Genomic DNA, 24,501 nt, shown 5'->3' with positions numbered 1-24,501 from the left:
ACATGCTCTGAAGGATCCTGCAAAGCAAAGAGCTCAAGAGATCCTGGATGGAGGGGGGGGCGGGGGGTGGTAAAGGAGAGTAAGAAAGCCAAAGGTGAGTCTGCAGTTTCTTCCTTCCTCACAGCAGCTAATGTGGACACATGGGTGGTGTGAGTCACAGATGGAAGAACTTAGTTTGCTAAGTCAACAGAGCCTAGTTCTAGACTGGCTGTGTTCAAATCCCAGCCCTACCACTTACTGGCCTTTAACCTCACTTACTTAATCTATCAATGGGTAAGGTAAAAGTACCTCCCTAACAGGTTGCTGGGAAGACCAATGAATACATGTGAAGTGCTTCGAACAGTGGAAAGTACTTTGTAAATGTGAGCCATTTTTTTTTATTATCTTCCCCATCATTGTCCTATCTGGTCTTTCATCTAAACAGTGGCTGTGTTCCCTTGGACCTAGCCCAACTCTTCCACCTAGTCCAATTTCCTCAGCCCTTGCACCATGATGTTTTTAAAATCATAAATGTCACCTGGTGTGATTAAACCCCTTAATGGTTCTCCAATGTAGTCAGATGACACCAATGCTCAGGAGGTCCTGCCTGACCTCTGCAAACTCAAGATGCACCTCTCTCTGCATACTTTCCACTCCTGAATTTCAGTCTCCTTGACAATTATGCCAGTGTGTCAGTCACTTTCCCACCTCTAGGCTTTTGCTAATTCTGTCCCCTCTGTACTGAATGCTTTGCCTGGATGGCTCCAGGCCTCAGCTTACTTTCCATCAGAAAGACACTCTTTAGGGAGATGTCTGATTTTGGTGCTGTGGACTGTGTACATATTATGCCTTTAGGCGTTACTTTAGAAAACCTAAATTTAAAAGAGGGTAATAGCCCTAGCTGGTGTGGCTTAGTGGATTGAGCACCACTCTATGAACCAAAGGGTCACCAGTTCAATTCCCAGTATAGGGCACATGCCTGGATTGTGGGCCAGGTCCCCAGCAGGGGATGTGTGAGATGCAACCACACATTGATGTTTCCTTCTCTTTCTCCCTCCCTTCCCCTGTCTAAAAATAAGTAAATAAAATCTTAAAAAAAAAAAAAAAAAAAAAAAAAAGAGGGCAATAAAGGAAATAAGCCTCCACCACCTCCTCTTTGATGACATCCCAATTCGCAATGTCCTCTGTGCTGTATCTGGCAATGAAAGTGGCCAACAACTATCTTGGGTTTGTTTGCTGACTGAAATTTTAAGTCTGTCACTCTTGTTACATTAAAAGGGAGAGAGAAAATATGTATGATAATCATTTCCACATAACTAATTTTTACTTCTAGCAGGTAAATGTAGGAAGCAGTACGGGGTGATCTCTGATTTCTGTACCTTCACGTGCAAAAGACTCTCCTAATATTCCACATTCAAACTGAAGAGGAAAACTGAAATTGTAATGAAGCTGCTGTATTTATGAATATTAATGAATCAAAACTGCTTGGATGGTTAAAGAAAAAAAAAAAGACAGACCTTCCCTTGACAACACAATTTACAGTAAGACCCTCTTTCTCCAAACAATACTCTCCCTCTCTCATAGTTATTTATTATTGATTTTGGCTTTCTCCCTCAATGAGATATAAGCTCCATGAGGGCAGAGGCCATGTGTGCATAAGAACATAGTGGGTTCTTAATAAAAGAATTTGAGAAAGGCTTCTGGATCAGACTTCCTGAGGTCAAATCCCAATGCCATCATTTATTAGCAGTGTGACCTTGGGCAAGTTCCTCTGTGTCAATATCCTCATTTATAAAATGGAAATGATAATAGTAGCTACCTTAGTAGGTAGTTATGAGAAGGAAGCGCATTACTATACATAAAGGTCTTAGAACTATATTGGGCACAGAACCCATGGTAGGTCTGTCTTACCTATTATAATTATGTCTACTTTTACTGTCAGAGGGTTACACTGGCCACTGCTTCTATCTCTACTGGCTTACAGCCACCACATCCTATAACATTATGTATTAAGTACTTACTATGTATCAGGTATCATGGCAAGTACTTTATACACATCATTCATTCATGTATTAAGGGCCTAGTATGCTTAGACACTATTCTAGGTAAAGATATATTATCATTGAGAAAAAATCACAACAAAAACCCTGAGAACCATTAATACATATAACAAAAACAGTAACAGTCTGCAATTACTGAGTACTTCCTACGTTCCAGGTAAAGGGCTAAATGTCTCTCATGGCTGCTTCCCCCCCTTTATAGATAAAGCAAGTGAGACACAAGAAGATGACCTGCTTTCAGTTATAGAACCATGACATGAAGGAGCTGAGATTTGAAGGTAGGCTGCTCCTTTATAGTTCTTCACAACTCACTACATGAGCCTCTCGACTGCTCAGTGCCACTACTTATCCCAAGAAATCTCTACTCTTCTACCTTACTTAATTAAAGCCAACCATCATATCCTATTGAACAGCAGGCTTCTGAGTACTTCTGGACTGTCTTCTCTCACTTCTACTCAAAGCCTTCCTTAGATACTAGGACTTTCAGCCCCATTGGTGTCTGAAACACTCTGAAGTAACCTGATGGACTTGGAAGGCTGGTCTGCATGTTAACGGGGCTTTATTTCAAATGGTAACTTTCAATTCTGGGTAGTGAAAGTAATAGCAATGATATTAAAAAAAAAAGTTTTAAATTGCTGTTAATGAGCTTTAACATCTCAACTCAGAAAAGATGAAATAGAACTTTATTTCCACCCTCCACACAACACTTCAACCAAGTTCATATCCTCTGCTCCAATAATTAAAGGGAAATGGATTTTCTTTGACTATAAGATATTAAATGATGAAACAAACCAAGGAGAAAAAAGGATAATTAACCACCTGCTAAAATGTATGTGGTTTGGGGCACAGTATGAACTAAAGTAGTAAAAACTGGATTAAGAAAAATGAGATGTTTCAAGTGAAAAAGCAACTAATCTAACACCAGTGGACTAAAAAGTTAGAAGAAAGCAGTTCTAATATTTATTAATCACTAAATATAAGTAGCCAACCTCATAGTAAATTTCCATAGGTAAAAATCACAAGTGCTACTGTTGTCACTGCTTGTACTAAAATTGAGATGTAGCACCTGGGATAGAACAGAGGTGGCAAATATCGAAATCATAGGAAACCTGGGTTAGGGAAGGCAGGTAGGGCTACAAAGGTGACCAACATGGCAGTATACATAACAGGCTGTCTCATGTGTTCTCAAAATACTCTCAGCAGATTCTGACTTTTCAAGTCAGAAACCAAGTATAACACGTCATGCATCTTAAATCTCCAAGTGCCTGCCAAACTCCTTTCTGAATTTTATCTGCATCACTACAACTCAGCTAAGCTTGGAGCCTATGGTAAAATGTGGACCATAAGGCAGTTTCCCACTTTACTAGTATTCTAATCTCAAGCAAAATATTTAACTTCTAGACATTCAGTTTCTGCATTTATAAAATGGTGAAAACGATGGTGAAAACACTGTTGGATTCAATGACCTAATTCATGTAAAATGCTTACACCGTAAGCAGAATGTATGTAAGGGTTCAATAAAGAGTAGTGTCAATTTTATTATCATTATTATTGTTATGGTTATAATCTCCTGACAGTTAAGAGAATTATTCCTTTTTTTGTTCAAAAGGTAGTCAATACAGAAAACAGCACTTCTGCCAGAAAATCCACAACTCTCATGCAACTAAGAACAGCATTAACTATGGAATGGCACTGCCTACTGGCCTATCTTTATGTTTTTAAATAGTTAGCCTTTTAAAGACCATATCCTGGACCATAAAACAAACCTTGAGAAATTTCAAAGAACTGAAACCATACCAAATATGTTCTCTGACCTCAACAGAATCAAATTAGAAATCAGTAACAGAAAGATAAGAACATTTCCAAACACCTGGAAACTAAACAACAGACTTCAAATAATCCATATCCAAACAATGTAATCCATGATGCTAACAGGTTAAAGAAGAAAAATGTTATTACTGTATTAATTGGTGCAAAAAAAGTATTCATGATTAAAAACAAACACCAGGTAAGTAGAAATAGAAGGGACTTCCTTCAATTGATAAAGAACATTAACAGAAAGCCTAAACAACATACTTAAAGGAGAAAGACTGCATGTTTTTCACCTAAGAATGAGGCAAAATTTTCCACTCTCACCACTGCTGTTCCACTTATGTTCTACCCAGAGCAATAAGGCAAGAAAAGGAAATAAAAGGCATACAGATTACAGAGGAGGAAAACTGTCCCTATTTTGAGGTGACCCGATAGTCCATGTAAAAATCACAAGACATCTATAAAAAACGTTCTAGGATTTATCAGTTTAGCAAGATCACAGGGCACAAAAGTACCTTAGTTTATTTGGGCTGCTATAACAAAATACCACAGGCTGGGTGGGTTAGGCGACGGAGCTCACTGGAGCCTTTTTTATAAGGGCACTAATTCCATTCCTGAGGGCTCCACCCTCATCCTAAAGGCCTCATCTCCAAAAAGTGTCACATTTGGGAGTAGGTTTCAACACATGAATTTGGGTGAGAAGGGAGGACACAAATATTCAGTCTCTATACAAGGTGAAAATTGTCCTATATACTTGTAATGAACACATGAAAACTGAAAATAAATGGCTAGCCTTTAGTTGGCACATGTTACGCATGTTATTTGCTTTATGTTATAGTTGAGTATTATTCAACAGAGCCATGTGGCTGTGACGAATGTAGCAAACTAGAGATCTGGATCTTTTTAAGTACCTTAAGGGGATGTTATAAGATATAATTAGCTCATATTTGTAAAGTCTCTAAATATCTTACCGAAAACATGCACCAGATGGTTCAGGACTTCTGACAGATAATGAAAGTTTAGTAAGTGTCTTGAGTGGTTCAGATTCCACAAGTCAGAGAAGAAATGCATTTCAGCGCTTCTATCTTAACGGTCACAATGAAAAAGAAGGTACATGTAACTCTACGTTAATCCTGAATATTAAACCTTGCTGCCTGAAGTATGGTCATGGACTAACAGCCTCTGTATCACCAAGAACCTGGTTAGAATTACTTAATTTCAGGCCCCAAACCAGACCTACCATAGAAGAATCTCCTCTTCAACAAGATTCCCAAGTGACTTCTATGTTTGAGAAGTGCTGAAAATAGTACATCATACAATTTAGGCTAAAACTTATGTTACCAATATTGGAGAAATTATTCCTATCGTAGTAATTCAGACTTTCCCAAATCTATCCATCTACCAAATGAATATTGAGCATATTTGCTCAAATGTATATTATATATTGTAGAACATAAGAAGTGTATATTGCATAATATATATCGACTGTATTAGTCTATTTTTTCAGTTCTTGCGATGTCCTTAGTTTTCATGTCAGGGTCCTGGCCTCATAGAATAAGTTGAGAAGTGTTCCCTCCTTTTCTATGTTTTAGAAAAGTTTATGCAGGAAGGGTGATAATACTTTATATATTTAGTAAAATTCACCAGTGAAGCCATCTGGGCCTGAGTTTTTCTTCATGGGAAGTTTTAAAGTTGTGAATTCAAATTCTTCTACTAAGTCTAGTCAGATTTCCTAATTTTCTATCAGTTTTGCTAGTTTGGCAGTGTCTTTCTAGGAATTTGTCCACTTCATCTAGGTTATCCAATATGTTGGCATACAATTGTTCATAGTATTTCTATTATAACCGTTTCTATTAATACTTCTGTAAAGTTGGTGGGACTAGTGTCACTTAGTTAATTCCTGACTTTAGTAGTGTAAGTAATATGGTAAAATCCAGCTAGAGGTTTGCCAATTTTATCAAAATCCAAGTATTCTCATCTTTTCAAAGTACTAACTTTTGGTGTCATTGATTTCCTCTGTCTATTCTCTAGCTCATCTATTTCTACTGGTTTTTTTTTCTTCCTTCTGCTTGCTTTGTATTTTATTTACTCCTTCTAGTTTCTAAAGGCAGAAGATCACTCTAAGATCATTCTTACTTTAATATAGTTAACAGCAATAATTTTTCCTTCAAGTACTGCTTTAGTATGTAAGTTTTAGTATGTTATGTTTCATTTTCATTAATTTCAAAGTATTCTCTAATTTCTTTGTGGTTTCTTTTTTGACCCAATGCTTGTTTAGGAGTATGTTGTTCAATTTCCACTTGTTTTTGCATTTTCCAAATATCCTCTTGTTAATTTCTATGTTTACTCCACTGTGGTTAAAGAATGAACTTTGTACTTGTATAATTTCAGTCCTTTTACATTTATTCAGGCTTATTTTATTGTGGCCTAACAGTAATTATCCTGGAAAATATTTCATGTTTACTTGAGAATGTGTATTCTGCTATTGTTGATTAGATCTAGCTGGTTTATGATGTTCAGTTATTCTACATTCTTCTTGATTATCTGCATTATCTGCCTGGCTTTTGTATCTGTTATTGAAGTCTCCTGCTATTTTTGTGGAACTGTCTTTTTCTCCTTCCAGTATCAGTTTTATTCTTCATGTATTTTAAAGTTCTATCATTAGGTTAGGTGCATGTATCTTCATAATTTTTACTTCTTCCTGGTAGACTCATTCATGATTTAAAAATGTCCTCTTTTATCTCTAATGACAATTTTTTTCAAAAAGTCTATTTTGTCTGATACTTGTGTGGCCAGTTTAGCTCTCTTTTGATGACTGTCTGCATAGTGTATCTTTTCCATTAACTTTTAACATGATTCTGACTTTAATTCTGAAGTATGTCTCTTGTTGACAGCATATTTTTGGATCATAATCTTCTTAATTCATTCTATATGCTTGATTAGTGTTTAGTCTATCTATACCTTAATATTAATTACTGACACAGTAGAAATATGTCTGCAATTTTGCTCGTTTTCTTTTCATGTTTTTTGTTCCTCTATTACTGTCTCATTTAGTGTTAAACTAATATATTCTGGTATACTTTTTAATTCACCCTTTTTTCTTTTACATTTTTTCCCCTAAATTATTTTCTTAGTAGTTGTCCTGGGGATTATAATTTGTATCTTGACTTTTAAATGGTGCAGGCTGAGTAAAGCCAACTTAATTTCAACAGTATATAAAAAATTTGTTTGGACATGGCTCCATCTCATGCTTTCCCCCTCCGCATATGGGCCATACTTGTTGTTTCTCTGCCTATCTTATAATTTTTTTGTTGAAAGCTGGACAATGTGCCAACTGTGGACAATATAATGTGCAAAAGGATCCACATATCCCTTTTGTTTGTTTAGTTATTTACTTGGTAATTATGTAAAGCCTGTGGTTCTTCGTCATGTTTGGTTATGCCAGGTCTCTCCTTGGTAAGCTATTATCGCACAGGGATTTTCAACATCTTGAACCAGTAAGTCTCCCAGCCTTTGCTGAGGTGCTCTCTGTTAATGTTGCAGAATGCTTCCAATGCTCTAGCAAGTACTTTATAACTCTTCTTTAGCCTTCACCTTCTGCATGCATAGAGACTCAAGACCAGCCAGAGGTGAACAATTAAAGCCCTTTTCAGGTCATTTCTGGGCATGTGCACAGCGTTGTGTATGTGTGTGGTTTTCTTGAGTCTCAGGAATATGTTGGAACTCTTTAAAACCTCCACTTGACACCTCTTACCCCAGTGTTTCCTACTTTGTTTTTGGTTCGCTTCATTACCTGCAACTGGTATCACTGCCTCAGACAACTTGGATGTTCAATTGCTGCTAATTTTTTTTAACCTAACACCTGAGGGATGGGGACCAGAGCTCTGAGCCAGCTCAAAGACAAATTCGGGGGGTGGGGCTTTTTAGGGAGCTACCAGATAGTTCAAACAGTGACAGTTCTCTAGGAATAGGGCTTTGAGGGGAGCTCCAAAACCATTCTGTCCCCTCTGGTGGCTTGTAGGTTGCTTTTACTTTTTTGCAGCTACTACAGTTGTGAGGCTGTTGGTTTTTAAAAGTTACGGTGGAACTGGGAGGGGTAGGGACAATTCAAATAGGGAGTTTGCTGTATTTACAGAGATTCGGCCATTTTTCTTATATAAATGCTCAACAGATCCTGCAAGCCTTTAATTTTCAGAATTCTGAAAGTTAATTTTGACAATTTTTGCCAGTGTTCTAAATGCTTTTACGGAGAAGATTTTTGGAGGTCCTTACTCTGCCATTTGGAAATGCTTTCTAGAAGTATTTTAATGGAGAATAATATCAGCTTATTAGTATTTTCAACATTGCTCAGACCGCAGTGTAGAGATGGGAAGAGATTCATGATTCAAAAGCAGAAGTGAGGGCATACAGCTGCTGTTTGCAATAGTACAGGTGAAAAGACATGAGGTAGCCTGGACTACCTCATGAAAGACATGAGATGGCCATGAGATGGCAAAGAAAAAATTCAGTGATATTCAGAAGGAACTGTTGATATAACTTGGTAATGGCCTGGATACAAGGGTGGTGCAGAGAGTGATGCCAAGTTTCCCATCCTGCAGAACAGTATGGATAGGTGGTACTGGTCTCTTGAGAAGGAATACTGGAAGAATGCCAGGTCTGAGATTGAGGAACATATACGAGGACATTTGAAATCTAAGTGCCTCTGAGATTATCAAGAAGATATCAAGAAAGCTATCACCTTGAAGACTCTCCCCTTTTTAAATTAAATGCTTTTTAAATTAAGTCCTAAAACATTATTTCCTCCATATAAAAAAAACACAAAAAATATAGGCAAGGCATATATACTGTGTCAATAATTCAAAATCACCCAGGGATAAAAATACAGTTCCAAGAATAATGAGAACCACGCATAAATGTCTGAAACTACTCATTGCTTACACTCAAGTGAATCAAAGCTACCCCCAAACGCAGCTTTATTTAAAGAGGAGTTAAAATAAAAATAAATCTTTCCTTTGTCTACAAAGATTCTGTTGCACTCATACACATATGTAAACTTAATGGTCTCAATGATGCCTGTGAAAACAACTAAAATCAATTAGATTTGTTCATTTTTCCACTCATTCCATAAATACTTAAGTGCCTCCTGGTTGACAGCACTTGCTTAGACCTGGAAAACGATGGGGAATAAGAAGTCAGAGTAGGTTCCTGAAGTAAGAATTGCTTTTTTAGTCTTGGTCATACCAACTTCTCTGAATTCATCCTTTTTTAGTTCTGTAATCATTTCTATTCAGCTCTCCTTCATACATGAAGTTCACATGTACAGCTGCTTTTTATAGTTGGGTTTGGGGAGGGATAGATTTGTAAGGAAACACTAACAGGGGGAAGAAGACTGTTGACTGCTGGTTAATTAATTCTACTCCTAGTCTCTCAATGTTACAAAGGCCTTTTCTGTTTAAACCAATTAGGTGCAGTTTATTACCACCAGAATACAATAAAACATTTCAAGTTTGTTTTGACTTTTAGTTCATTTTTGTTTCAATAACTGGAAGACCTAATGGGCAATACTTTCACAAGAAAGTTTCATGCATTCTCTTATCTCAGTTTTACTTCTTCAGACTTTGCAGTTTCACTCCTTGTCCTTCCAGGGGAAAAAGGTCAACACACCTGCACGAGGTACTCAATGCTCACCACAACCATAACAGGCACAGATGTGGCTGGGAGACAGCACCCTGTGTACTACCGTTCAGAGTGATGCCTCAAGTTAAACACCCGTTTCTTCCCAGCTGTTTGTTTTTTGAGTGCTTCAAAAGTAAAAGGTCAGGCAAATGTTTAAAATACAATTTAGTAACAACAGCCACCTTGTCAAATATTTATACAAACCTTACTGGGCCAACGTGCTAGGTACTTTACATGATTTATGTTATGTAATCCTTACAACAACCCTGTGGTATAGGTACTGTTATTAGTCCAAGTTTACAAATGAGGAAATGAGCATGGAAAGATTAAGTAACTGGCTCAATATCACAGAACTGGCAGAGGTGGGGCTGGGGTTAAAGGTTAAATCTAGCTGACTCTAAATCCTAGTCCCTAACGGGCATGCAATGATGTGTCACTGGTCAGAGCTTTATTCCTTTCTCTCATAAGTATTTACTAAGGGTCCTAGCAGTGTCACCTCTGGGGAAGAGTAAACAAGAAAAACAGAGATTCCTCACAGAATTGAAACAACTTCTTACATTATGAAAATTGTTTACTTTAAGACTCTTGTCTGCACAAAACATATTTTATATATATTACTTAAAATTCAACACTGGCCTAATAACTTTCAATTTATATTGGAAATGATTTTAGTCAGTGAGGTAGGATCTATATATATGCTCAATTGCGGTACAAAGCATTCATCTATATTTTTAAAAGACTAACATGACAATCTATACTTTCTCCCCCCTTCAGCATATCAGGAATCACTTAAGACAACAGGGAAAAAGAACTTTATGTGTTAATAAAAGAAAGCTAACAGAAATTATACTTCTCCCCCAACTAAGCCTTTGGTATATTCTATTTTACTTAATATCTTTCTGCTTGTCCTCGTTACAGAAAAACAGTCGACATACTGCCTTATTTACGCCTGTGCTTATCAGTAATGACATGGTCATATCTCTGCAAGCAGTTGGTTAATCTGTACCCCTATCTTCTGGCAGCCTGCCTATGCAACTGAACAGCAAAAATAATTACACTAGACGAGAGCGGGAACATTTCCACTCTTGAGATTTCTTATCCTGGGGCCTGTCGCCTTTCTTTAAATGGGTTTCAGTTGTTGAACAATTGCAAATCAGATTAAGGTCATTAGAAGATGATAGTTTCCATTCTTTATTGTAGCATGAATATTCAATCAGGAAGGAAAGGGACAGACTGGAAAACTGACCAACCAGTCAAAGGCACAAAGTAAGGGCTGAGTGGAATCACCAAGAAAAATCTAGCTTTATTTCAGGATAGACTTGCATCTCTTCTTATATTAGAACTGAGGTTAATCTATCAACAAATATTTACTTAGAATTTATCACAGGCAGTCCCTTACTTTCCTACAAAAAAATCATATGTAAGAAAGACAAACAGGAGATTACTGGGATCCTGTACTCAGCATCACAAATCACAAAACTTGTAATTAGACATCACCTTTGAAATTGTCTCCAGGATATATTTTTTAGTACTTCAAAGGTAAACACAACAGTCTCTTGATTGGTTTAAGTCAATCAAGAGACTAATATATAGCTGATATCAGCTTTTTGCATGCCCAATAATTTTCATCTGTCCAGATTTTGATAGTGGAGTTCCAGTTTAAGAGAGGATTTGGTTGGTTAGTTTCTAAAGTCAGTTGAAATCATTCTTTAAAATTTCTTGTTTAAAGAAATAAAAAAATAAATTTGAAAAAATTGTCACACACTACATGGAGCCCAATCAGTAAGTCCTACACAGCCAGTTTTGTCACTGATGTTACAAGAGAGAGCTGTTTCTACCAGATGAAATAGTAGACTTGTGTTTAGGGCCCTTATTGTGTGAAAAAACTCTGTGCACTTAAACACCAGAATCATAGGATAACGAGATGCTTAAACTTTGAGATACTTGAGGGAACTAAGACCAAATAAAGAAAGAGGAATCAATATTCCAAAATTATTTGTGTGCTTAATTTGTTCAAAATATTCTTTCAGGATGAAGGTGTAGCAGTGAGCAAAATCCTGTCCTCATGAAACTTACATGCTAGATGATTCACACCTCCTACTTAGGCACATTTCAGGGGAATGTTATATATTATTAAATAACTGGTGAAATTATCCACACTATTTTTTTCTCTTTTGTGCCATCACATAGTATAACTGGCTTAAGTTAACAAGCACTTACGATGCAACCCTCCTATAAAAGTTTGAAACATATGTTTCTTGTCACCAGTGTCAGAAAACTAGTTTGTGCTATATACTCATCTTTATAGTAAGCAAAGTGCAGTAAAACAAACCACCACTGAAACATTGCTGAAAGAGCAAAACAGGGACTACTGAAGAGAAACACTGTTGGTACTGACATCTCGTGAGAGACCGCACTGTTTCTCATCCTGATCTGTGTGAAGGCCCAAAACCACGTGAAAGGCAGTTTAAGGGCATCATAACAGAACACTGGAAAGTGCAGGCTGTTCAAATGTTTGAGATGGTACATCTGAGGCACTAAGCTTCTGATCCATTTGCAAAAGGCAAACATTCACAGAAATACTACAGTCCTTAATTTCAAAGCTGCCATCAAGGGTGTGCCAGTATCTGCCTCTGAGGAAGGATAAACTAATGTACCTTTCAACTTTACAATCCATTCTGATTTAAGAAACATTAAAACAAGAGGAAAATCGGGCCTCTTGGAATCAAAGACAGTAATTACTGCTCTAGCACCTCACAGCATTGGTGCTGCTGGGCAACACCAGTGACTCTGCATGGAGCCAGGCTGCTCCTCCTCGTAGCCACCCTAAGGAATTTAGTTACTGCAGCACTGTAAGAATCTCAATGAAGGAAGGAGCCAACATTCTTTGAACAGGAAAACATCAGCAACACCAACATTCAAACATTTATCAACCACGTATTATGCAAACACTGAAGAACTATGTAGGTAAAACATTCCTATATACCACTCATTGCTTGGCATATAGGAATGTTTTACCTACATAGAAGGGGTGGTTCTTGACTAGGGGCAATTTTGCATCCCTTTTCCCTGCCACCGACAATGTTTGGAGATGGTTTTGGTTGTAACAACTGGAGAGGGTGCTGCTAATTGGCATCCAGTGATACAGGCCAGAGATCTCTCTAAATAAACACCCTACAACACACAGGAGACTCCCCCACAATAAGGAACTATCTGGCCCCAAATGTCAGTAACACAAGTTGAGAAACTCTGCCTTAATTAAAAGCACCCTCAAAATGGCCCTATAAAGGAAACGCTATTCTAACACATGCCCACTTGTGGACACTGAGGATAGGAGGTGTTAAATAACCCTGAAGGTTGGCAGAGGGGTGATGGAGCAGGGGTCATAACCCAGGAAACTTGATGCTGCTCTGTTCCTATAAAACTTTGGGTGTGATTCCAGGGACCCAGACAGGAGTACTTAAAAAACTGAGTCACCACCACACAGCACTCTTCATTTCACTCCTCTTCCCTCAGTTCCAGCCAAAAGAATTCCCTTTGTGCATCTCACACAGGCCATCTCTTTGACAGAGCCTCCCATCTCATTCTGATCTCTGGAGAGAGGTGTAAAGTAGGATGACTGTCTGATTTCTTATTTCTCTATCCAGTGTTCAAAGAGGGGTTTCCATAAGCATAAACAAAACATCCCCTGCCCCCAAGAACCCAGAAAACCAGTCAGTTCTTTCTGAGAATTCTCTTCACAGAAGTGGTGAAACTTTGGCACACAGTATGCCGAAGAGGCCAGACTCAGTCATACCCTCTGAGTAGGCAAGAACAAAGGGGCTGTGGGAGGCGGGAGAGGCTGTCAGCCCACGGGCAGGTATGAAAGGACAGGACACAAAGTGTGGTTTTTGGACTTCTCAGATCCTGGAAAAATTAGTTTTTGGCCTCACAGTACCAGTGTAATGTTGGCCATTAGATGCAAGGACAATTGATAATTCTGAAAGTAAGGATGGACATCAGTAACTTTTTAAGTGCAAAACTGGTGAATGAATCAACCATCCAACTTCCAATTACTTTTTTTTTAAACTGAAGGTTTTATCTTAAAATAAAAACTAAAAACTAAAAAAAAAAAAAAAAAAAAAAAAATTCAACTAGCCACTCCCTCTAAAGGGTACGTGGTTTATTAGGTTTATTATCTCTTCAGCAGGAACGATTACCCCTCCCCAGAAAGGGCAGCTAACAAGCTACTTTGCACAGGTTTTTTTCAATACCCAATAAAGAATATAATTTTATCAACAGGGAGGTCAAAAGATTACTACAGTCACAGGGAAATTATATTTCCTTTTTTTTATACAAGAAAAGTAGCCAGACTACAATCACTTGACGTTCTGTTCCTTCTTCAACCCAAATCCTGTTATATGTACAGTTCACTTATTGTGGACTTTTTTTCCAGGGAAGTAGAAAATAGCTTTTGCCTTTGTCTGAGACTGTGAAGGATAGGGTTTGCAGAGTAGATGAGAAAAGTCAACCATAAAGTGTCAAAAAAACTGTACCCCACATTTTGTGTAGATTAAACAGTGAATATCCTAGGTACTTTGTGATTTTTCAGATGAAGAAGAATCCTGTAACTAATTCTTCCTTAAACAACAGCACCTTGAAGGTCAGACTGCATTTTCAAACTACAAGCCTCTATGTTTCTACCAAACAGAAGACTACAATTTCAATAGTCCCAAACTTAGGGGGAAATGTTGGATCCTGCTAGATCCTTAAAGAGAGAAATACTCCAAGAGAAAAGAACTGTGCCCCAAGGCATCAATATACTCTGTCACTTAGATGGACCTCCAACACTTGAAAAACCTTTCTGGAGGGCACTTTGGCATTACCTACTTAAATATACTCTGCATTTACCTGGTTATTTACAAAACAAACAAGCAGACAAAAATTTCACTAGTGGTAAGAAGCCTGTAAAAGTACTTTAACTGTAGCACTGTTGGTAAAAGTAGCAAAAGCGCCAACAGCTTAACCATTCATCCACAGAAGTCAAGCTTAAACCATGATAGTAATATTCAAATACAAAATACTATGCAGTAGTTTAAACTATACATAATGATATGTGAAGATCTTATGACTGAACAAAAACAGCAGACATAAAGCTGGACCAGCAGCTCAGGAAAGCTGCCTGGAAGAACTAATGTCTAAGTTTTCAACTAAGAGATAAGGGTTAACCCACTGTTGCGGAAGGGGGTTAGAGGAAAAAAGGGAAGAGGGAAGAAGGGTGTCTGGGGAAAGGGAGCCACTGTCTCTGCATGGGAACAGCACAGAACTGGAAGGGAAGAGCTAAGGAGCTGTGGTAGCCTTGGGAAAACAGAACCTTGTCAAGTCAGCCACATTAAATAGTTTTAGCTTTACCCTAAGGGCAATGGGAATCGGTGAAGTCAGTTAAGCAAGAACAAGTCATTTAAGCAATAATAAATACTTTTGGATGTGAGTATCAAAAAACCACCCAGTCTGTCCCTCATTTGTCCTTGATTTATGAATTGCTTCAGAAACAAAACTTCAAGGAAGATTGAACATTTTATCTATCTATCTGAAAGGATGCAAGTCTGCAAGGTACCACTATGACAAAAAATGGTTGTCATCTCAGGCTGGCCCATTTATGATCTTAACCTTTAATTCTATATGTTACTAATTAGAATTACAGAAAATATTGCTGTGAAAGCATTAATTAAGCAAAACAAAACATTTAGAAACCAAATAAAAAATTTTAAAAAATTATCTTGAATATGGGAAGTTGAACAAAAAACCTGCATTAACTACAAATAAAATTAGTGCTAAACAATACTGTGTTATGAAGGTCTTTGAATATGTGTTGAAAGTATATTCTCTTCCCCTAGAGAACTGTACTTATTCAAATAAGACAATATTTTGCATGTATCTACAAAGGGGTTCAAGGATCTCCCTTGCTCATATAAACCCAGTTTGAGAACCCATGATTTCAAAACACATGCATTAATTCTTCCTGTGTCTACCTCCACCTTTGTACTTAAAACTTTTCTCTCCCTTGACACAGATTTATCACAGTCACACTTTACATCACCCATATCAAGACATGAGATGGAGAGCACTGGAAGAAAGCAGGATTTAATGTGAACCCTTTTCCTAAAGACAGAGTTAGAGGTAGGCACAATATAAAGAGGGCATGAGTGTAGAAAAGAGAACACCTATAACAGGCAGTGGAGGAGAAATCAAGGTGGTGGGGGAGTGAATGGAAGTCACATGGACCACCTCCCAGGACAAATCTGGAATTACAACTAAATTGTGGCGAAATCACCTGGAACAAATAACGGAACAATAGCGAGAGAGAAGCCTTATAACCTTGGACAGACAGAAGAATCAGCATTAGCACAACCAAACTGTCACTTATGCTGGTCTCTGGCAAAGGCAAGGGCAGAGTGGGCTAGATACGCCTGAGGAGAGACTAGCGAAGGAGGCTTTGGGGAGAGAACTGAGGGAGTAGCTGGCGGGATCTCAGTGTTGACTCATCCCCATATGGATGCAGCCATCTTGCTCAGGAAGACCACTCCCCTGAGTGGCAGCAGTGTGAGAGGATCCAAATAACCCCAGCCCTCAGGAGAAAGAATGCCCCACCCTGTGGTGTCTAAGCCTGACTGCTGAGTGCAGAGTGGCTAGATTAACAACTGAAGGAGACAGCCAGAGAGAGTAGATTCCTGGAAGTCTCGAACAGACTGCCCTAAGGTCAAACGGGGTTAACATCTGACATCAGCAGAGGCAGATTCAGAAAGAAAAAACAGTAGTCTCCTACCACAAAAGTTCACAATGCAAAGTCAGGAAATCAAGACAGATCATTTAAGAAGCAGAAGCTAAAAAAAAAAAAAAAAAAGTCTCACAAATAATGGAAAGACAAAGAAATAACCCCCCCCAATCGAAGAGAAAGGAGGAATCCCCAGAAAGAGAACTAAATGAAATGGAGGCAAGTAAAATATCAGATATTGAGTTCAAAATAATGGTTCTAAGAAAGCTCAATGAGTTCAGCGAGCTCAGAGAGAATTACCAAAAACTACAGGGAAACTACGAGGAACTTACTGCAAACTATATCACCATGAAAAAGGACATAGAAACTGTCAATCAGAGAGAAAAGGAAATAAAGAATACAATTTCTGAATTGAGGGACACAGTAGAAGGAATTGAAAGAAGGCTAGATGAAGCAGAGGATCGAATCAGTGAGCTGGACGACAAGGTAGAAGAAAGCTCCCAGAAAGAGCACGAAAATGAAAAAAAGACTCAAAAAGAATGAAGAGGCATTGAGGGGAATGCAGGACAACCTGAAACATAATAATATCCATATAATAGGGATACCAGAAGGAGAAGAGGAGCAGCAAGGGATAGAGAACCTGTTTGAAAAAGTAATGATGGAAAATTTCCTTAATTGGAGGAGAAAAATGTCACACAAGCCTAGGAAACACAGAGTGTCCCATTCAAGAGGAACCCAGTGAGGCCCACTCCAAGACACATCATCATTAAAATGGCAAATATCAAAGACAGAGAATCCTAAAGGCAGCAAGAGAGAAACAGGTAGTAATATACAAGGGAGCCCCGATACGGCTAGCAGCTGACTTCTCAAAAGAAACTCTGCAAGCCAGAAGGAAATGGCAAAAATATTCCAAGTAATGAAAAGCAAAGGCCTGTACCCAAGACTGCTCCACCCAGCAAGGCTCTCAATTAAAATGGAAGGTGAAGTAAGGAGTTTCCCAGACAAAAAAAAAAGGCTAGAAGAATACACCTCCATGAAACCAGCACTACAAGATATACTAAAGGGACTGCTTTCAGAAGATGAAGAAAAAGAGTCTATGAATACCTAGTTCCTTTCACAGTCACCAATACTTGATATTACCACGTATTTTTTATACTTACTTTTAACACATACTAATCTGATTGTGACAATGATGTGTTATTTTAAGTGTTTATTTGTTGAAACTAAGCCTGTTTTTGTATATTTCTTGCCTATTTCTATTATTTAAAAAAAACCTTCAAATGACTTTTTGGTATTGTTTATTGTTTGGTATCTTTATTTTTTGATTCAATATTTGTAGAAGTTTTTCCCTAAAAAAAAAAAACCCCAAGAATCTATTAACCCTTTTTTTAGATGTGTTGCAAATACTTTCCTAGTCTATAACTTGTCCTTTAACTTTTTTTATATGTATTTTACTGTATAGTCTGAAATGTTTAATATAGTCATATTGTCAATAATTTATAGCTTCTGGGTTTGAATATTTTACTTCAGGGTAAGAGAAATATTATTTTGTATTTTCTCCTAAAACTCCTTAGATTTTCCATACTGATGTTTAACTCACCTGAATATTTTTTGTATAATGTGTGAAATAGGGCTCTATATTTGTTTTATTTCAAGTAATAATCGTCCATGCACCTTATTTGTTGAATAAGCCTTATTTTCCCCATTGATTTGAAATATCAGTTTAATCATATATTCCACTGTTAGACAAATAAATATATACATTTGTTTCTAGAATACTCATTTTATTTCACTGATCTACTTGATCATTTCTGTGTTGGTGTCATGTTGTTTTAATTGCTGAGACTTTATAATGGACTTAAATTTTTTAATATTTTATAATGGATTTTGACATTTAAAAAATAAATGAATAAAATCAATCTGCATTAAAAAAAAGAAAAATGAGTCCACTAAACCAGAAGAAATACAGCCAAGGGCATTAAAAAGAAAGTGAGAAAGCGAGAGAGAGAGAGAGAGAGAGAGAGAGAGAGAAAGAGAGGTAGATAGGTAAGGCAGTGATGTACCTATCTTCTTTCTGAAGAACAGGCAAAAGGGCCTTGAGGAAAAGGTAACACTGGGTCAGTCCCTCCCATCCTCACAGGCCAGGGACTTGGCTTGTTTCTGCAAAAGACAAAGTCCAAGGGCTCCCTCTCTGGTCTCCAGGGGCTCTTTCTTCCTGACACTCTAGTCAAGGCCAGACACTCTATAAGCAGATTCCACACATGGGATGTCAACAGCTATTCCTCACAAAACCTTTATTGGAGCTAGTTATAATTCTGAGCAATTAAGCTTCATGCCTTCCCCTCCACTTTTTTCTGGGGGGGCCGGGGGAGATGTTTATAAGTAAGTAATTGGAAGATCATTAGTGCAAACAAGAAGTTAGAACTTTAAGTACAGGGCCACTGATGCCAGCTTCAAGGGCCAAACTCTTACAGGCCCCTCTGTGTCACACTTTAATTCCTTAGCAGTTCTCTGAAACAGCACTGGTCTACTCTCCCATGCCCCATAGGATACACAACAGTCCTATTCAACAAAATCAACCCACAAGCAGACTCTTACTGTGTTTCCACAGAAGCAGCCACATGCCCAGTGTCTTAAAACTTGGTACAAAAATCCTTAGCAACAGTGGTATGTTAGAACCCACACCAAATTGTAAACTGTGGGATTTGAAAAAGATCAGGTGGCTGTTCTTCCACTCAGACTCCTCTCTTCATTTGACAGTGCCCAGATATAGACAATGATTAAGGACAAGGCCTTCCAGGCAAAGCTGTGGAGAGGCTGCACACAAAGGGATCTTATTACAAGATATTTTCATCAGGCAAATAGGACCTTGACTGATGATGCCAAACCAACCACTGGCAAGATATATTCCCGACTCACTCACTAATTACCTATTCATAAAACTGAGAGCACTTAAAATTTCCTTGGGATTTGGAAATAAAAATAAAAACTTTTTATCTTTTAAAATGGAAGGAAAAGCTGTCTCTGACAGCAGGGACTACTAAAATTTCACCAAAATCAAGCATTAAAGCCTGACCTCTCAAAGTAATCAGCGCTGCTTGAAAAACCATTAAAATATACATTAAGATCTATTTTTCCTGTTAAAAAGAAACAAGTTATGTCCAATTTAGTCATAACCATTTAAAAAAACCCTAGATTCCTGCCAAAGGCTATTGAGCAGGCAATTCCCAGTTCCTTTGGATGGACAGGGGACTTCTTAATCATCTCCCCATTACTTGTCAGTTGCTTCAAAAACAGGCAGTGTGAAACCATTGTGTGCAGAGCAAAGACAGGATACTACAAAGGGCTTTTGTGGTCAGGAAGAGCAGGCTGGCCTGACCTTCAAGGAAACTCCCATATGCCTTGTGCCAGTCTTATCACACATAGGCAAGACCACAGTAATGTAACATGACCAAAGCAAAGAAAAATATCTGATGGAAAGTTTTGTTGTTGTAACCCCCATTTCCATTTTGGGAAGCGCCACCACCAAGACAAGCAAAGATGGGGGGTAAAAAAGAGAATAAACAATCACATTAATCAATTTAGCTACTTAACATCAACCAAAACATGGTTTGATGAGTGAGAAAGACTCCTGGTTAACCTTGGCTTACAAGAATCTCTGTGATTATAAAAGGTTGTATTAGCTGTGTTTATCTTCTCAGCTGAAGACACTGTCCTAAAAGGTCAGCATACATGTCACTCCCCTGTTTAAGAAATTGCTAAATTACCTTTATCTGTTTCAGCTAACAAGCTATTAAGATTTACTTCCTGAAAGTCAAGCATTTCTCCATCAAGCATTCCACAAAGTAAGTTCGCTATGGATTTTAAATGAATCCTTCATGGCCTCATATGCATACACATACACACTCACATCTCCCCAACCCCAGGATTTTAAGTCCCAAGTTCTCAAACAATAAACCCCTCTCTCCCCGCCAGAACTTCACTGCTGTTGCTATTCCCTAAACAACAACCAAGCAATTTTCTTAAGTTTAAACTGCTTTTTGGAATGTGCACTAACACTTTACCAGTTTACCAATATAGAAAAACCTATTCCAAGTGTCCCCTCCAAAATGGCAGTTTAACAAAAAGAAATTAGCCGCTGTTAATTGGACAAGTCAAGGAAGCAGCTGGCTTTAGGATCAGCTAGACCAGAAATGCCCACTTTGCCATTAATAAACTGTGTGATTTGATACAAATTAACTCACTTTGCCTTCAGTTTTTTCATCTTTAAAATGGGGATACGGTAAGTACCTGCTACACAGTATTATACTAAGGATTAAATGAGGCTATCCATGTAAAGGTCTTAGTGCAATGCCTGACACATAGGAAGTACTTAAATAATGAGCACTACCTAGTACTACTTTTACTGACTACCAGATATTGGCTATGATGCTTAATTGTTTAAGTTCTCAAATACTTTAAAAAGCTTTCCCACTCAAATAAAAGGGTATGCAAACCATATGGCTATCAGGATTAGATAGATTTTCATAATCCTTAAATGCCATCTACGAAATCCTGTATTTAAGGAGCTGTTTTTATTTCACAATTATTGGCGAGGAAAAAGAAAGATCTCTATGAAATTTCTACAAAGATTTACCTGGCACCTGATGAATACTTGTGCTTACCAATGTTATTAATCTGTCAGGACGGTTTGGTCTTTACAGGATAAAAAAAAATCAGTTGTTTTATTTGTTACCCTGGCATAACTACCTCTTCAATAAGAAGACTATAATTCATGGATAGATTATAATCTCACACAACACAGATTATTGTCAGCAACAGTCACCAGGTTGTAAGAAAACATCTACCGCACATAAGATTTTTTAAAGAAACAGCCACTGCAGCTGCCAGTCAACAATGAAAAGCTCATCAGACTTCAGGCCAAGTTAAGAGGAATAGAAAGTGATGCATACAAAATCTGCAGTAAACTCTGAACCTGTCCCTAGTACAGTAGTTCATCAGAGTAGGCAGAAAAAGGCCTGGAAATAGAAAAAAAAAAAAAAAGGAGGGAGAAAATAAATTTCCTACTCAAAGGCTGAAAATAGCACAGAGTTTATCTTGGAAAAGAAAACCTCAGTGATGTAACAGAAAGATTTAGGCCATTGTCTTTTATTTGTATATAACCAGCTATTCCAAAACCCTTTCTCTTTTCAGAGCATATTGTTACTCAACCAAAACGAAGGTATGAGAACACTGGAAGCAAAGATAAACAATGCTCTATCAAACTTTATATCCAACAAGGGAATGAAATGATACTGCAGTGAATACTATCACCCACCCCCCAACAAAAAGCTGAAGAATATCATTAGTGGGTAGTCTATACTGTTTTCCTGCTCCAAGTCAATTTTGCAAATTTAGCTAAGACATATGTAAAAACTTGTTCTAATTCCATCTGCCAGGCATTAACACCCCAAATCTAACAGTAATGTTATAATCTATCAAGAGTGAAGGCTAGCTTTATATTCCACACAAAATACCAAAGAACAATTTTTGATAGGAGCTACAAAATAAAAGGTGACACTTAACCTTAGGAAGGAGTGGTACAGAGGGAGAAGCAGTAGCCCTGCCAGAGTTCATAGGCAGGAAAGAGACCCGTGTGTGAGAGAAATTGTAAGGAGGCCAGGGTGCCTGAGGAACAGTAGGCAAAAAGGAAAATGGAAGGTGACGAGGTCGGGCAACCTGACAGAGGCCAGATTGAGCACAGGCTGTGGACCACTGTAAAGGAACTGGGATTGTCAATGGACCACATGGCTCCATGTGATCTGTCTCCCCAATCCACTCCCAAATCCTTAGCATGTTGCTTCTACTACTACCCTCCCCTAATACTTCTCTAGCCACCTGGGCCCTCTGATGTTCTTAGGATACTCCTAAATCCTTTCCCACCAGAGCTTTTGGATTTGCTGCCCCTTCTGCACACAAGTCTCCTTCAGGGTATCCACTTGACTCATGCCTTCATATCCTACAAGTCTCCTCACGCTATTTTAAATTGTATTCTTCTACCCTTTAGCTTTCTGCAGAACACCCATCACCACTTAACATATATATTTCCCTTTTCTTTTCAAATTATTGTCTGTCTCCCCCACTAAAACAGAAGCTCTATCAGGGTAGTTCAAGAATGTTTGCTGCTTTTCTGAAAATTAGAACAATACCTAGCACTAAATAAGTGCTCAATAAATACATGCTGAAAAATGAATGCAAATGAACAGAAAGCATTACAGGGTTTTATCAGGAAGAAACAATCCTTGCTTCCTCAGTTTATCATTATCTAGACACTTAAGGATTTCACATCAAGGAGGCAGACTACATACCCCATTGGCCTCCAATTTCTACTTTGGTCACCACCAATTCAAGTTCCACACTGTTACCATGGTAATCTACCAAAGCCCACTCTCAGAACAAAGCACAAACTTCTTTTTGGTATGATTTGCTTCCTGCTTCATCAGGCTCCATCACTGTCCTCCACTACTCACCCGAGGGCTACTGCCAAGTTTCAGACGCCTCAAAGATGTCCCCACCTTGGCAGTTGTTCCCATACCACACCCACTGACTCACCCATCAAGACTTAACAGAAGTTCCAACTTTTCCCTTTACCTCCTCCAGGTAGGCTTCCTTACCTGCCCTCTGCTTTCCCCTCCCTTGCTCTGACAGCACTCTACTTCAGTTGTTGAGATTCCAAATTTTCTGGGTTCATGCTACTACCTACCATCCAAGGCCTCACAGGTCTTACTAGGAAACTTGGATTTTCTTCTAATTGCACTAGGAGGCTTCTAAAGAATACACTACAGCCTATGTCCTTGTATCCCTCTGTCTGTTTAGAGAAAAAGACAGAAAAAATTCTTCCTCCTACCCTTTCTCAACTGATGACCTCTTAACTTCTCTCTTACTTCACAGAAATAACAGGAAAGAACTACCTACCTTATGTTCCCACAATTCCCTCTCTCTACCTGCAACTGAGCTGCATGTTTTGCCTCTCATTACAACAGAAAGAAGTCTCTGATTCTGTCCAAAACTGACACATTCACTTGGGCTCTAAGTCCCATCCCCTTTTCCCAAATCAAGGTATTATCCTTGTGATTACCCATCTTCTCAAATATGTTCAATTATTCCTCAATACTGGATCATTTCCAAAGCAGACACACATGCCCTAATACTATCCAAAATAAATAAAATTACACAAAACAAAATAAACCTTCCCTTAATTCATACCCCCATCCTGCTATTTCCTCATCTCTCCATTCTCTTCCAAAACCAAAGCCTTTAAAGACCTGCCTACACTTACCCTCTCCACTTGCTCAGCACCAGTTCTTACAGCCTTCTCTGATTGGGCATCTGCCTCTCTGACTCTTCTAAGGTCATTATTGACCTCTGCACGAACAAAGCCCAAGATCAAGTCTCTGGCCTGGCTTTACTTCTCAGCAGCATCTGACACAGGCAATCACTTCTCACTTAAAGTGGTTTGTTCTCTCAAATTCTACACCACCACACTTAACCTGGTTTACCTTCCCACCTCACTGGAGATTCCTCACCCCTTTTGCAGATTCCTCGTTATCACAACCTCCTCAGTGACGGCTCAGCCTTTGCCCCTCTTCTGTTCTTTATTGACACTTGTACCTTAGAGAAACTCACCTGACTCTGCAGCTTTCCAGGCCCTCTGTGCAGTGATGACACAAACTCACCTACAGCCTCCAGCCCAGGCTGTCAACAGTTCCAGTCTGTATACTCAATTGCCCATTCCATAGCAGCACATGAATGCCAAGTACATCAAACAGTGTGGCCAAAACAGAGCTCCTGACCCCGAGTCACCACATTCTCTGCCATTCCTCAGCTCATTAAATAGTACCAACTCAGCTCTCATGCCTCACACACCAAATCCTTAGCTTTCTTTCTCATCCACATCCAAATATTAACTAAGTCATGTCAACTCCACCTCCAAAACATATCCTTAACAGGACAATCTCTGCACTGGCGCGGCCATCAAGAGGATCTAAGTCACCATCGCTTCTCACTTACCTAGTCTTTGGGTCTCTATACCACCTCTCTCCCCATTCCACTTATTGTACAACAGCCAGCGGTCTTCACACATGGCAAATTAGATCAGGCCATTCTCCTGCTGAAGCAACCTTCCCCTTCCCCCAGGCTCCCATTACATTTAGGACAGAGCCAAATTCCTGACCTTTGATC

General features: G+C 38.5%; 1 protein-coding gene across 3 annotated transcripts in view; it reads right to left on the bottom strand.

The window, feature by feature from the left end:
• ATXN7 (ataxin 7) overlaps positions 1-24,501 on the bottom strand; it is a 134,864-nt gene that overhangs the window by 56,631 nt on the left and 53,732 nt on the right. The window lies entirely within an intron of this gene.

Source organism: Pteronotus mesoamericanus, unplaced genomic scaffold, assembly GCF_021234165.1.
Source record: "Pteronotus mesoamericanus isolate MK-2021 breed Mesoamerican mustached bat unplaced genomic scaffold, CSHL_Meso_final scaffold_54, whole genome shotgun sequence".
In the NCBI taxonomy this organism is placed as follows: domain Eukaryota; kingdom Metazoa; phylum Chordata; class Mammalia; order Chiroptera; family Mormoopidae; genus Pteronotus; species Pteronotus mesoamericanus.
Note: the sequence above shows the minus strand (reverse complement) of the source record. Positions and strands in the feature narration are given on the sequence as shown.